Genomic DNA, 17,040 nt, shown 5'->3' with positions numbered 1-17,040 from the left:
TTTTATCAGTACTTCATATATACTCGCAATATTCAGATTGCTTTATCATATTCTTGCTTGTTCTTCGATTGCTTGTCGGAATAGACCTTCTTGGTCAGGTTGATCGTGCTCTAGCGTGGTCAATAACCTCTTGAAGTTGGTTTAGTGATTGCTAAGGCGCAACGTCGTGCAAGTTTGTAGTCGGATCATCAAAGTCGTCTCCACCAAATTGATAGTTATCATCTCATCGAAAGAGTGGGACCCTCGCCTCTATCAGTAGGCATGTATTCCCTATATGTTCTTGCGATAAGAACTTGCATGCCATCTTTTTTCCTACCCTCCCGTGGCAGCGGGGTCCATAAGGAAACTAAGGGATATTAAGGCCTCCTTTTAATAGAGAACCGGAACAAAGTATTAACACATAGTGAATACATGAACACCTCAAACTACGGTAATCACCAGAAAGATTCCCAATTATTGTCACCTTGGGGTATGCGGAGCATAACACATGGTAGGTGCATACAACTTGCAAGATCATATCAAGAATACAAATACATTCATGAAAACATAAAAGGGTTCAAATATGAAATCATCGCAATCGGGCCCTCATGACCAGCATTAAGCATAATAAAGTCATAGCAACATCAATCTCAGAACATAGTGGATACTAGGGATCAAGCCCTAACAAAACTAACTTGATTACATGATAAATCTCATCCAACTCCTCACCGTCCAAAAAGCCTACGAAGGAATTACTCACTCCTGGTGGTGAGCATCATCAAATTGGTGATGGAGGATGATTGATGATGACGAAGACGGAAGATCCCCCTCTTCGGAGCCCCGAACAGACTCCAGATTTGGCCTCCCGATGAAGAACAAGAGGTGGCAGCGGCTTTGTATTGTAAAACGCGGTGAAGCTTCCTCTCTTATTTTTTCTCGGGAAATAGGAATTTATAGTGCTGAGATTAGGGTCAACGGAGCCACGTGGGACCCACAATGCACCAAGGGGCGCCCTGGTGCCTCGTGGGCACCTGGTGGCCCCCTCCAGTGGGTATTTTCTCTAGTATTTTCTATTTATTCCATAAAAATCTCCAAAGAATTTTGTCCAATTCCGAGAACTTTTATTCTGCACAAAAACAACATCATGGTAGTTCTGCTGAAAACAGCGTTAGTCCGGGTTAGCTTCATTGAAATCATGCAAATTAGAGTCCAAAACAAGAGCAAAAGTGTTTGGAAAAGTAGATACGATGGAGACATATCAACTCCCCCAAGCTTAACTCATTGCTTGTCCTCAAGCAATTCAGCTGACAAACTGAAAGTGATAAAGAAAAACTTTTACAAACTCTTTTGTTCTTGTATCTATGTATATGCTTAAATAATACCCAGGTTTTCAGCAAAGATATAACTAACCATGCAAATGATTATATTCACTCATATCAATGGCATAATCAACTAGCGAGCAATAATAAAACATCTTAAATGCAAACACTTCGTAAAAACAATCATGATATAATATGATAACATCGTATCTTGCTAGCCCTTTGTGAGACCGCAAAACATAAATGCAGAGCACCTCCAAAGTTCAAGCAACGACTAAACATTGTAATTCATAGTAGACAAGATTCAATCATGATGCACACACCATTAATTATACATAATGCATGAGAATGACAATAGTGCTCTCAGGACTGGTGCTTGTTTGAGAAGGTGATGTCTAAACAATAAAAGTAAAATAACATAAAAGTAAATAGATAGGCCCTTCGTAGAGGGAAGCGGGGATTTGTATAGGTGTCAGAGCTCAGAGCTTAAATCAGAGATAAATATAATTTTTGGAGGTATAACTTTCCTGTAAATGTTACGACTGAGAATTTTCAATATCTTCCATGCTAAACAAATTAGCAATGGTTCCCAAGTGGTAAAAGTAAAGTTTACTCCCCCTCCACGAACAAACACAAGTCATGGCTAGCCGAATCCTTGGATGCCCTCCATACTAACAATTTTTCGGGGGAGTTTGTTTTATTATTTTGCAATTTTAATCATGGGACTGGGCATCCCGATTACCAGCCGCTCTCATGCAAGGACATGTGAATAAACACTTATCATGAGAATAACTCACTTAGCATGGAACATACTGATTGCCCCATGTCACTCCATGAGCGGTACGGGCAGACAAAACAGATGTTCATTTGAATATTTAGAGGTGGCACATGCAAATTTAGTTGGAACGACAGAGTAATACCGCATATAGGTAGGTATAGTGGACTCATCTGGAATAACTTTGGTTTAAGGATTTTGACACTCAAGCGGTATTCTTGCTTAGTACAGGCAAAGGCTAGCAAATAGGTTGAGAAGCGACCAACTAAGAGAGCGAAAACGGTCATAATCATGCACTATGAATAATTAACATTGAATACTATCATGAGTAGGATATAAGCACCATGAACATAAGTATCATGGAGGCTATGTTGGTTTTGAATCAACTACATGCATGAACTTGTGCCAAGCCAAGCCACTTGAAATGTTCAAAGGAGGATACTATATCATCATACTACATCACAATCATTTTAATGCATGTTGATACCCAAGATAAATCATTATCCACTCCTAGCTACTTAAGCATGGCATGAGCAACTATAATCTCTAATTGTCATCATAAACATGCTGAATCAAGGATACCAAGTTAAACATATTTACAAAAACAAAAACAAGTCGAGTTCATACCTGCTTTTCCTTGCCACGGTCACTTCATCAAATATCGTCATTATTGCCTTTCACTTGCATGACCGAATGATATGAAAATAATAATAGTGCAAGACTACCGTGGACTAAGCTGGAATCTGCAAACATTTTATTCAAAGGAGAAGACAAAATAATATGGGCTCTTTGTTAGATCAATGATAATGCATATGAGAGCCACTCCAAATTTTCATCATGGTCTTCTCCTCGTAATGACTCAACAAAAGAAAAGAATTTCAGAGAAACACACTAAAATATTTTTGAAGTTTTTGATTTTTTTCTTGAAGAAAGCAAATTACCGAAGGAGAAACAAAAACGAGAAAAACTATTTGCACGGGAAAGCTCCCAACTAAAAGAAGAAACGAGAAATATTTTTGGGTTTTCTTTTAATACTACAACTAATTAAACTAGAAAGAAAAACTGAAAAGAAGTGAGAAATGTTTTTGGATTTTCTCAAATTTTTCAAACACATAAGAAGAAAGCGAGAAAATAAAACTAACATGGATTATACAATGAAAGAGGATGAATACCGACAACTGTAATGAAATGTGTGAGCATGCATATAATGTCGGTGGGAAAATGTACTCCCCGAAGCTTAGGCTTTTGCCTAGCTTGGTAATCACCATCACTGGTTTGGGTAACAATCAAAGTGGTAGCTCATGGAGGCTCTTTGTGCCTCCTCATCTGCCTGGCGAGTGGCTTCTAATGCTGCGTTGTGCTCACATGCCTCACTCTCGTAAATGTATATCTTTGTTTACTCTGAATACCAAAGAGAGCTGGTGCATGCAAGATAACAGATATAATGTGTTTTTGTTGAACATTAGCTTATATTCATAATCCAGAGCTATATACTTAACAAACTGATGGTGTTGCATTGCATCAAAGTCTAGATTGTCAGGTAAGATAGGATCATTGGGAATAGGTGAAACTCCTAGGCTTGCAACTACGCGAGATGCATAAATTCCTCCATAAAAATGACCACTCCTTGCGTTGCGTTGCAACCTCCGTGCAACAACCGCTCCAAGATTATATCATTTAATGACTATTAAATCAGTATGTATGAGGCTCAAAATAGGAGCACATAGTGTACTGCAGTCCTGTTTACCCATGATGCATTTGCCATTAAATAGTGCAAAGTAACGGATAGAGGGAAATTCTATATTTTTTATTCCAGCTTGCGTAACTCCCCTATCCTCACCACAGCAAAGGCTACTCCAGAACATCTCATAATCAAATTTTGGTGGTTCATATAATGAACCACAATATGGAATTTTGCATGCATAAGAGAATTCTTCTGGAGGGATATTATAAGCTCGGTCATATAAGTAAAACAAAACTCTAGAAGTGTCACATCCCTAGCTCTAGTATGCTCTGAGCTAGCTAGTCATGTGTTGCATCATGTTTAAATTCAAATGAAATTTGAATTGAGGAATTTTCAAAGCCTCAAAAACCTTTTAAAAATGATCAACATTAAAATCTTCTCAAAGAAGCCCAAGAAAATGTTCCTGTTAAACCTTGAAAAATATTGGCAAGAATAAAATTCAAACCAATATTTTTGGAGGCTTTAAAATAATTGTTTTGGGCCTTTGAATTAAATTAATAACATATTTGAGTTGGACTTATTTCTGTTATATAAGAGATACAGTTCAAATAATTTTTGTAAGTTTTCATGTGGCCTCGGACAAGTTTCCTGAGCTCACATAAAAATTTACAGAAAGTTCTAAATGATTTGATGCTTCAAATCAAATCAAACAAATTATAGAAAATAGAAAAACAGAACAAAAATAGATATAAGACAGAGAGGGAAACCTTACCTGGGCCTCACTTGTGCTGGCCCAGCCCACCTGGCTCGGTGCCAGTCATCCCTAACCTCTGCCAGTAGGCAGAAGAGGGACAACGCACGGCGCGCGCGCGGGCGCCGCGCCACCAGGCTGCCTATCTATGTCGCCTAGCCACCGCGACGTCTCGCGTCCTCTCCTCAGTGCCGCCTCGAACCCCCTCGCTCTCTCCCTCTCCCCCGTTCCCCTCCTCTGTCTCGCTCTCTCACGCCGACCGAGCACGCCCGTCATCACTGTCGCCGTCCATCGTGGCTACCGAGACCCCCTCGTCCAACCACCGTATCCCCGAGCTCCGCCGTCCCGCTCTTCCTCTCCTCGTCGACGCACGCAACTCCAGGAGCAGCAGAACGCCGCCTCTGTCGTCTTCATCACCGCTTCTGTCCGGTGATCCCCGTGGTCGATTCGCCATCACAAACGCCTCCCCGAGTCCGTTGAGACCGCCGACGAACTCACTGTGAGCACCTGCCCCTAACACCCCTCCTCTATGCCCCGGTTGCGCCCCCTAGCCGCCATCTCCACCAAGCCCGAGCGCTCTGCTCCGCCGGCGACACCGCCGTCGTGGCCATAGCCACGCGGGCTCGAAACCGAGCGTGTCACTGCATTTGCCACACTCCCAGGAGGCCATAGCCCCTCTCCGCGCCCCTGTTGTGCATCCCAGTGCCGAACCCGAGCACGCTCGAGCTCCGGCCGCTGCGGCCGAGCTCCCCGCCGTTGCCTCCGGCCGCCCCAGGCCCGGCTGGCGCCACCGTGTGACGCGCGCTTGCCTGGGCTCTCGAACGACCCCAACCACACTGTGAACAGGGCCGCAGAGCCCGTTCCCGCGGCCCTCCGCCGCGTCTGGTCAACGCCAGCGGCTAAACGCCGATGGTTTAGCCCTGGTTGACCAGGGGTTTGACCCCGCTGACCAGGAGGTTTAACCTCCCCTGTGTTACTGACGCGTGGGCCACCCCCACTGACACTTTTAATTAGTATGAGTTTAACACTAATTAACTTAGGTTAGTTAGTTAGTCACTAACACGCGGGCCCCGCCCTGCTAATTAACCTAGGGTTAGGACTAACAACAATTAGTTAGTCTAATGCCACTGACACGCGGGACCCACTGGTCAGATTTGACCAGGAACGGTCATGTTGACTTGCTGACGTCACACCGACATCATGCTGACGTAGTAATTGCTTTTCTGGTTTTCTTATTCAGAAATGATTTAGAAATTCCAGAAAATAGTTAAAACTTCTCAAAATCATAGAGAATCAACCGTAACTCCAAATGAAATAATTTATATATGAAAAATTATCAGAAAAATCCAATCTATCCATTTATGCTATTTGCATGCATGTTTGAGCAAGTTAACTTCACTATTTAGGATGAAACATGATTAGGGCAAATTTGAAAATAGGTTTGGAGTTGGAATTTGATGTAGTTTTGAATTCCACTTCAATTAAAATGACTTTCTATTGCATTAGCCCAAATCACAGCATATTGCCATGTCATGATCATGCATCATATTGTTGCATTGCATTGATTGTGTTTCCTCTCTATTGCCGGTATTTGTCCCCCTTCAGTAGATGTTGTTCCGGCGATGAGTTCGATGACACTGACGAAGAGATATACTTCTTCGGAAGTGCCAGGCAAGCAAAACCCCCTTGTTCTTTCCGATACAATCCCACTCTCTCGCTCCTGCTCTCTTTTACTGCATTAGGACAACAACGTTTCAACTGTTACATGCTGCGGCAGCTGAACCCCTTTCCTCTGCATGACCTGTCATTGCCACAGTAAATAGATGAAACCCACTAGCATGAGTAGGAGTTGTTTGAGCCCTGATGTGCCTACTCATTCATGTTTGTTTGTCATGCCTACTACTGCTTAGAGTTGAGTTAGGTCTGATTCATCGGGATTGAATTGGAATGTGGTGAACATGTCCTACTGTTGAGAGCTAAGTGTGTGAACACGATTTGGTAAAGGTAGCGGTGAGAGGCTAGGTAGGAGTACATGGTGGGTTGTATCATTGCAGCCGTCCTTAGGAACTGAGTTCTGTGTTTGTGATCCATGAACATCTACTATCACGCATTGGAATGCTTAAGTGCCCCTCTCGACTTATTAATCAACCTGATCTCTGTCCAGGAGTTGCAACTAGTTTCTGGTGTGTGTAGGTAGTGTTAGTAGTCTACCAAGTGGCACCCGGTACGGGTGGGCTTGGGACAGACTAGGGACAGTGGCACGGTGTACCAAGTGGCACCCGAATGGTGGGCTTGGGAACCCTGCTCACATCGTTTGGGGCCGTGAGCGACACCCCGGCCGGATCTCCTTGCGGATGGAACCCGAATAGGCGATAAACCTGGACTAGAGACTTGTTGGTTAGTCAGGTCGTGGCCAACTCCCTTGCCCGGCTTTCGCTTGAAGGTTGCCGAGGTACATGACGTGTACAGGGCGATAAGTGGCGAGAGCGTGTGTGAAGAAGTACACCCCTGCAGGGTTATCATTATCTATTCGAATAGCCGGATTCCTCGGATATTGAAACTTGGACCCCTTGCATAGTTCATAAACAAGTGAAAGTGGATACTCTAAAATGCGCAAGATAAGCATGAGTGCTATGGATGGCCTTCTTGTAGGGAGACGGGAGCGGATCCATGGTGGTGTATTGATATGGTGAATATGTCGACTCGTGTGCGCCACCCCAAAAGAGTTACTCGCAGTCGTAGTATAGGATAGCCACTGAGTCAAAGCTGGCTTGTTGCAGTCAAACTCCACCACCCCCTTTATTGATACCGATGCATATGTAGTTAGTTTTGATGTAAGTCTTGCTGGGTACATTTGTACTCACGTTTGCTTATTTTATGTTTTGCAGAGAGACTTCACTCTCGCTAGTAGTTCCACGTGGAGTTCGACGTTTAGCTTGTTACCTCAGCTACAATCTTGTACCCTTGGGAGGGTCTTGTAGATAGTCAGGCTCATCAGCCTTCTTCATTTTTAGCTGTCTGTACTCAGACAAGTTAAGCTTCCGCATGTTCTTTGACTTGTATGCTCTGAATGTTGGGTCATGAGACCCATGTTTGTAATATCTCGCTCCTTGGAGCCTAATGAATAAATACTCGAGTCGTAGAGTTATGTTGTGATGCCATGTTGTATTTACACATATCGAGCATATTGTGTGTATGATTGAAATGCTTGGTATGTGTGGGATCCGACAACCTAGTTGTTTATCCTTGGTAGCCTCTCTTATGGGGAAATGTAGTCTTGTGCTTCCATGAGCCATAGTAGTCCACTACAGCCCAGTTCACCGGAGTCCTGCTAGCCCAGCACTAATGCTCCGGAGCACTTGACTGGCCGACATGTGATTCACTTCGTTCCTGTGTCTGTCCCTTCGGGGAAATGTCACGCGGTGACATCCGGAGTCCTGCCTAGCCCGCTACAGCCCGGGTTCCCGGAGTCCTGTTAGCCCAGTGCTACAGCCCGAATTCACACACTGCTGACCGACATGCTCGATGTTGATTCATGTATGCCTGTCCCCGTAAGTTAGTGCCACTTTGGGTTCACGACTAGTCATGTCAGCCTGAGTTCTCTATCATATGGATGCTAGCGACACTATCATATACGTGAGCCAAAAGGCGCAAACGGTTCCGGGCCATGGTAAGGCGACACCCGTGGGAATACCATGCGTGAGGCCGCAAAGTTATATGAGGTGTTACAGGCTAGATCGGCGTGACTTAGAATCGGGATCCTGACAACTTTGGTATCAGAGCCTGATTGACTGTAGGATTACCAAGCCAAGTTGGTCAAAGTCGTGTCTAGAAATGCTTTAGTTATGTAAGGGAATTGATTGTGCAAGGGAACGTAAGGCTCTTTTTACTCCTTATCCTCATGATCTTCTGATCTGAGTCATCTTATCTTTTCTACGGGGTTAAGAACTAGGCTTCTCTTCTATCTCTCAGGATGACGTGTTACTAAACCGTAGTTGCCTAGGATTGTTGAATTTAAGCCTCAGTTCAGTTCCTACTACTTCCATATGTTCATAGCTGGCCTCAGAACCTTGATAGTGTGATGTTGAGTGGTTATGCCACCATTTTTGGAGGATGTCTCAAATCATTTTGAGCAATTACAGCCGTTATGCTGTCCGAGTCATCCCAGGTCTCTAAATAGTCTGATGCACTTGCAAATCTTTCCTCCATGTTCCCGTTGTATTTTGGGCCAGATTAAGCACACTAATCGGTGTGTTGAGGTACTCTGTTGCCTTGATGTGTATGTTGGAGTTAGTATTATGACCCTAGGTGTCCTCGAGAATTTAGCAATGCTTTCGTATCCCCAGTGTGATGATTCTGGCCATCATTCTTGAAAGCATCCCGTGATGCCATTTAGTAGTAGATATTCTATTTCTGGGTTCTTAAGCCCAAGATTCACCCTACTTGCTTCATGTTGGTAGTGTTGCTAGTTCCTTTAGGATATTAGTAACCTTGCGATAGTCCTCGAGGTTTGTGGTATTTCCTTCTTCCAAATACCATGAAGTGCTTGTGGCAGAAGTTCTTTTGAACCAAAAGATCACAACCAGAGTGCTCTTGATGAGTTCTCCGTTCTACATTGTGACTCTGCCAGTACTACCTTTCTGCATGGGTTATCCGGAAGAAATATGTTGAACTCGTTTGGCATACTAATCTATGCATCCACAACTCAGAAAGTTATTACGTTCCTTTGAGTTGTCCCTCTCTTTAGTTGTATCATGATCTCTGTCTATCAATTGATAGTTAAGAGCATGTCTTGCATTCATGCTCATCGATACCTCTTATTCTTGTGGTCTGTCAAGCCATTCTATTCTGGAATGACTAGGAGAAACAAACTCCAGTACCTCATCCATATTTAGGATTGGTCAAAGCAGTTGTATTCCGCAGGTCAAAATGCCAATCCAGTTTTTGATTCTGTTCTACCCTGAAGTATTGCCCTCTTGATGTCAGGAATGTCATGAGAATTGCACCAACTCTTATGAATTCTTGATGCAGTGATACTTCTCGCCATCATCATTCGTTCCTCGGTTCTGTGTTGTTGCAACCGGAATACCGACAAGTGAACTGTGATGTGTGAAATCAATACTCCTAGCAACCCCGTTGCTTGGTGGTTAATGGACGGTAATCTCATTCTTGGTGTGTTGATTATGGAATCATCGTTCTAAGATTGATCATGCTACCTAGTCCATTTTCCTGGTGCACTCTTCGATCAAGAGTTGGGATTATGTCTATCCTTGCTTATTTGATCATATAATCTTGCCTAAAGAGCAAGATTGATCTCGAGCTTAGTAACATGTCGGTGGTTCGTAATTTTCCTAATATCTTCTCGGAAGTATTACCAAGTTGTCACCTGACTGCTATGTGGAGTTCGTGATCAAGTTGGTTTTTCCATAAACCACTCTTTCTCTAAGAATTTGTGTTGGATACCCCTGAGCTAGTTGGTTAAGCCAAACAACAACTTGGAGAGTTGGAAGATAAAAGCTTGCCTAACTTAGTTCGTTCCAAAAGGATATCCATGTGTTTGTGTGTTAGTTGAAGAAAGATGATATCTTCATCGATTGGTCCCTGTGATCAGTTGTTGGACCTATTGTGTTATCAAAACTTTGATTTGAGTATGGGCTATCACCAAATCAAATCAGTACCAACGATGTCATAATGTTGTCTTACTTGTGGTTGATCCCTCAAGCATACATCATTACATCTTTTGGCCTGATCAATGCTATCATATTGTTCACATAACCATGTAACCCCATCTTATGGAAATCTTGATAAATTATTGTTGAGCCCATCGACAATGTCTTTATCTCCTCCATGATTCATGTTGAACATTAAGCTAGTGTTGGAGACTTTTGGAAGCATTTCTTCATGCTAGCTCATGAAGCATATGTTCGGATGAAAGAAGTGACTTCCCCGAATACATGTGCACTTGATGCAAGTTGACGCCATGAATTCGAGAAAGTCAATGTTGCTTCCTCTGGAATCATCCCAAATCAGTCATGCATAAGTGCGAAGTATTCTATGGTTTGTAGATTAATTACCTCCACTCCATATGTATTCCCTAGCACACCAAGCCACTAACTGATTTGTTCAAGGAGAAGAAGTTCCTTCATAAGAGCTAATCATATGACTTATGCAAGGACTTTGTTATCCGCGATGATGGTTCCTCACCTGAACTTTGGTAGTGTTTTATTGTAAGACCACTCTGTGGTCATGCTTTGGACAACATGTTCACATGTGTGTAGAAGAACCAGCTCATGTTTTGGAGCTTGCTATCGTAGTTCATCTCCCCATAGTCTCGAAATGTTATCTCGTCGACTTATGTTGCAACCTTTCCTTTTCAGACATGTTGTTTGAAATATTCTGTTACCAACCAGATCTGAATCTCAGGCAGATATGATGGTTGGAACATTCCCACCATTTGCATCTTGTTCCCAGCTTGCACCCCATTGTGCCAATCCTACCATGGGTTGCCTCTCGATAATTACTACTCAGGATTATCTTCAAGGTGGACTTACCATGGGTTCCATCTGTCTCCGATGTTAAGTCGAAATCATCCATTGCGTTGTCTTCAACAAGGTAGCCCACATCATTCATTCTAGCCCGAATATGTCGTTCCCTTGAACTCCGTCAAATGATCATTTGTGAATTGCCTTAGGCTGGTATGAAGAGTTTCAATGATCTCTGAATCAAAACTAATTCTTTTTGCCACTTAAGGGAATAATTTTACGAGTCACCTCTCCCAAGGTGCCCCGTTATGGGATCATGGTAATTGTTTCCTCACTACTTTGAAACCCTCGACAAATTGTTTCTTCCGTCCCTCCTGATGCATGTTTTTCCTCTCAGCTCCAGAGATGTTTCTACGTCTCATCCCGTGAGTTGATCTTGTGATCATTAAGATGATCCTAAGTTGCTCGAACCTCAAGAAGATAGATTCTTCTAAAATTCTCCCTTTCTTCTCGTTGTCATGTTGGATATAGATGAAGTTCTCAAAGCAAAGACGTCAAGGTCAATATGAAGCAATGAATCAACATCCTTGAGAAGGACATCTGGATCATGAAGATTGTGTTAGCTTGTGTCGCTCTATCTTTTTACCTCACGACTTGAATCTCGGGACAAGATTCTTGTTTAGTGGGGGTGAGTTGTCACATCCCTAGTTCTAGTATGCTCTGAGCTAGCTAGTCATGTGTTGCATCATGTTTAAATTCAAATGAAATTTGAATTGAGGAATTTTCAAAGCCTCAGAAACCTTTTAGAAATGATCAACATTAAAATCTTCTCAAAGAAGCCCGAGAAAATGTTCCTGTTAAACCTTGAAAAATATTGGCAAGAATAAAATTCAAACCAATATTTTTGGAGGCTTTAAAATAATTATTTTGGGCCTTTGAATTAAATTAATAACATATTTGAGTTTGACTTATTTCTGTTATATAAGAGATAAAGTTCAAATATTTTTTGTAAGTTTGCATGTGGCCTTGGACAAGTTTCCTGAGCTCACATAAAAATTTACATAAAGTTCTAAATGATTTGATGCTTCAAATCAAATCAAACAAATTATAGAAAATAGAAAAACAGAACAAAAATAGATATAAGACAGATAGGGAAACCTTACCTGGGCCTCACCTGTGCTGGCCCAGCCCACCTGGCTCGGTGCCAGTCATACCTAACCTCTGCCAGTAGGCAGAGGAGGGACAGCGCACGGCGCGCGCGCCGGCGCCGCGCCACCAGGCTGCCTACCTATGTCGCCTAGCCACCGCGACGTCTCGCGTCCTCTCCTCGGCGCCGCCTCGAACCCCCTCGCTCTCTCCCTCTCCCCCATTCCCCTCCTCTGTCTCGCTCTCTCACACCGACCGAGCACGCCCGTCACCACCGTCGCCGTCCACCGTGGCTACCGAGACCCCCTCGTCCAACCACCGTATCCCTGAGCTCCGCCGTCCCGCTCTTCCTCTCCTCATCGACGCACACAACTCTAGGAGCAGCAGAATGCCGCCTCCATCGTCTTCATCACCGCTTCTGTCCTGTGATCCCCGTGGTCGATCCGCCGTCGCAAACGCCTCCCCGAGCCCGTTGAGACCGCCGACGAACTCACTGTGAGCACCTGCCCCTAACCCCCCTCCTCTACGCCCCGGTTGCGCCCCCTAGCCGCCATCTCCACCGAGCCCGAGCGCTCTGCTCCGCCGGTGACGCCGCCGTCGTGGCCATAGCCATGCGGTCTCGAAACCGAGTGTGTCACTGCGTTTGCCACACTCCCAGGAGGCCGTAGCCCCTCTCCGTGCCCCTGTTGTGCATCCCAGCGCCGAACCCGAGCACGCTCGAGCTCCGGCCGTCGCGGCCGAGCTCCCCGCCGTCGCCTCCGGCCGCCCCAGGCCCGGCTGGCGCCACCGTCCGACGCGTGCTGGTCTGGGCTCTCGAACGAGCCCAACCACACTGCGAACGGGGCCCCAGAGCCCGTTCCCGCGGCCCTCCGCCGCATTTGGTCATCGCCGGCGGCTAAATGCCGGTGGTTTAGCCCCGGTTGACCAGGGGTTTGACCCCGCTGACCAGGAGGTTTAACCTCCACTGTGTCACTGACGCGTGGGCCACCCCCACTAACACTTTTAATTAGTATGAGTTTAACACTAATTAACTTAGGTTAGTTAGTTAGTCACTGACACGTGGGCCCCGCCCTGCTAATTAACCTAGGGTTAGGACTAACAACAATTAGTTAGTCTAATGCCACTGACACGCAGGACCCACTGGTCAGATTTGACCAGGAACGGTCATGTTGACTTGCTGACGTCACACCGACATCATGCTGACGTAGTAAATGCTTTTCTGGTTTTTCTTATTCAGAAATGATTTAGATATTCCAGAAAATAGTTAAAACTTCTAAAAATCATAGAAAATCAACCGTAACTCCAAATGAAATAATTTATATATGGAAAATTATCAGAAAAATCCAATCTATCCATTTATGCTATTTACATGTATGTTTGAGCAAGTTAACCTCACTGTTTAGGATGAAACATGATTAGGGCAAATTTGAAAATAGGTTTGGAGTTGGAATTTGATGTAGTTTTGAAGTCCACTTCAATTAAAATGACTTTCTGTTGCATTAGCCCAAATCGCAGCATATTGCCATGTCATGATCATGCATCATATTGTTGCATTGCATTGATTGTGTTTCCTCTCTATTGCCGGTATTTGTCCCCCTTCAGTAGATGTTGTTCTGGCGATGAGTTCGATGACACTGACGAAGAGATATACTATCTTCGGAAGTGCCAGGCAAGCAAAACCCCCTTGTTCTTTCCGATACAATCCCACTCTCTCGCTCCTGCTCTCCTTTACTGCATTAGGACAACAACGTTTCAACTGTTACATGCTGCGGTAGCTGAACCCCTTTCCTCTGCATGACCTGTCATTGCCACAGTAAATAGATGAAACCCACTAGCATGAGTAGGAGTTGTTTGAGCCCTGATGTGCCTACTCATTCATGTTTGTTTGTCATGCCTGCTACTACTTAGAGTTGAGTCAGGTCTGATTCATTGGGGATGTATTGGAATGTGGTGAACATGTCCTACTGTTGAGAGCTAAGTGTGTGAACACGATTTGGTAAAGGTAGCGGTGAGTGGCCATGTAGGAGTACATGGTGGGTTGTCTCATTGCAGCCATCCTTAGGAACTGATTTCTGTGTTTGTGATCCATGAACAGCTACTACCACGCATTGGAATGCTTAAGTGCCCCTCTCGACTTATTAATCAACCTGATCTCTGTCCAGGAGTTGCAACTAGTTTCTGGTGTTTGTAGGTAGTGTTAGTAGTCTACCAAGTGGCACCCGGTACAGGTGGGCTTGGGACAGACTAGGCACAATGGCACGGTGTACCAAGTGGCACCCGAATGGTGGGCTTGGGAACCCTGCTCACATCGTTTGGGGCCGTGAGCGACACCCCGGCCGGATCTCCTTGCGGATGGAACCTGAATAGGCGATAAACCTGGACTAGAGACTTGTTGGTTAGTCAGGTCATGGCCGACTCCCACGCCCGACTTCCGCTTGAAGGTTGCCGAGGTACATGACGTGTACAGGGCGATAAGTGGCGAGAGCGTGTGTGAAGAAGTACACCCCTGCAGGGTTATCATTATCTATTCGAATAGTCGATTCCTCGGATATGGAAACTTGGACCCCTTGCATAGTTCATAAACAAGTGAAAGTGGATACTCTAAATGCGCAAGATAAGCGTGAGTGCTATGGATGGCCTTCTCGTAGGGAGACGGGAGCGGATCCATAGTGGTGTATTGATATGGTGAATATGTGGACTCGTGTGCGCCACCCCAAAAGAGTTACTCGCAGTCGTAGTATAGGATAGCCACTGAGTCAAAGCTGGCTTGCTGCAGTCAAACTCGACCACCCCCTTTATTGATACCGATGCATATGTAGTTAGTTCTGATGTAAGTCTTGCTGGGTACATTTGTACTCACGTTTGCTTATTTTATGTTTTGCAGAGAGACTTCAGTCTCGCTAGTAGTTCCACATGGACTTCGATGTTTAGCTTCTTACCGCAGCTACGATCTTGTACCCTTGGGAGGGTCTTGTAGATAGTCAGGCTCCTCAGCCTTCTTCATTTTTAGCTGTCTGTACTCAGACAAGTTAAGCTTACGCATGTGCGTTGACTTGTATGCTCTGAATGTTGGGTCATGAGACCCATGTTTGTAATATCTCGCTCCTCGGAGCCTAATGAATAAATACTCGAGTCGTAGAGTTATGTTGTGATGCCATGTTGTATTTACACATATCGAGCATATTGTGTGTATGATTGAAATGCTTGGTATGTGTGGGATCCGACAACCTAGTTGTTTATCCTTGGTAGCCTCTCTTATGTGGAAATGTAGTCTTGTGCTTCCATGAGCCATAGTAGTCCGCTACAGCCTGGTTCACCGGAGTCCTGCTAGCCCAGCACTACTGCTCCGGAGCACTTGACTGGCCGGCATGTGATTCACTTCGTTCCTGTGTCTGTCCCTTCAGGGAAATGTCACGCGGTGACATCCGGAGTCCTGCCTAGCCTGCTACAGCCCGGGTTCCCGGAGTCCTGTTAGCCCAGTGCTACAACCCGGATTCACACGCTGCTGACCGACATGCTCGATGTTGATTCATGTATGCATGTCCCCGTAAGTTAGTGCCACTTTGGGTTCACGACTAGTCATGTCGGCCCGGGTTCTCTGTCATATGGATGCTAGCGACACTATCATATACGTGAGCCAAAAGGCGCAAACGGTCCCGGGCCATGGTAAGGCGACACCCGTGGGAATACCGTGTGTGAGGCCGCAAAGTGATATGAGGTGTTACAGGCTAGATCGGTGTGACTTAGAATCGGGGTCCTGACAAGAAGTGCGAGGATGAAACTCAAACTTTTTAGTGAATGAGAGGGTAAGGTTGTAGTGCTGTGTGCACTTATCTACGATGAAGGGAGCGATCTTAGTGTTATGAATATATTCATCAAATTCTTCTTTAATACTCGCGCCTATCATGAACTCGTCGCATGGCTACCTACATGATTTGGTATCGGATACCCGCACCGAGCTTGCCCTTGGTTCAACATAAGCATGTCGTATCGAGCTCTCACTCAACGATCCCTCCGAGGATCTCCTCCTCGAAGAACTTGTTGTGGGGTGGAGATCCTAAGTGGAGATCTTTCACGAATTTTAGGGATATCCACGAAGAATGCGAAGAACACGAAGAACAAGAGGGGAAATCACACTCAAGAACAAGTCCAATCACACATCCACTAGACCAACAAACACATGAGATTCACAAGGTACAATAATAATCAAAGGGAAACAACATACAGGGTAAAGTTCATCTCAAATCCAAAGGGGATGGGGTCTTGATGATCTAGATAGATCCTTCCCTCAAGGGGGTCTTGAATCCCTAAGGATCTTCTCCAATGGAGGTCTTGAATTCCAATGGAGTCTCCTCTCTCTCTCAAGAGGAATCCCACAAGGGGAGGTACATGAGCTAAGCTCTAATGTCTAGATCTATTCCTAGATATCTCCAAATGGAGGAGGAGTATATATAGGTCCAAGGCATGAAGAGATAAGGAGGGACGAAATGGGGATACATGAGCAAAGCCTAACAGCCACATGCAGGAGGCCCTGTGCACATGGGGTATGTCGAGCCCATACGCACGGGGTGTCCAGCGACCTGACTCCTTAGCTCGTGCGCATGGGCTTGTACCGTGGGCACGGGGGTCCCATGTGCATGGGGTCCAGGGGCCCATGCACATGGGGTGTCCGGAAGCTCGCAACATGTCGGATGCCCTTCGGTGCAGGTGGATCCTCGCCTTCTCCTTGATGACTCCTTCCCCGTTTCCAGGCTTCTCTCATGGATGGTATAGGCGCTCGCTTATGGATGACCTCCTCCATGGCATGTTCATCATTGGGCTCAAACCTATATAGGCACATGGTAGGATAGTCAAGTAGTATACCATCCTCAAGGGAACTAAGAGGACACACATTAAGGATGGAA

This window comes from Triticum aestivum, chromosome 1A (genome assembly GCF_018294505.1).
Source record: "Triticum aestivum cultivar Chinese Spring chromosome 1A, IWGSC CS RefSeq v2.1, whole genome shotgun sequence".
In the NCBI taxonomy this organism is placed as follows: domain Eukaryota; kingdom Viridiplantae; phylum Streptophyta; class Magnoliopsida; order Poales; family Poaceae; genus Triticum; species Triticum aestivum.
This window is presented reverse-complemented; position numbering follows the sequence as displayed.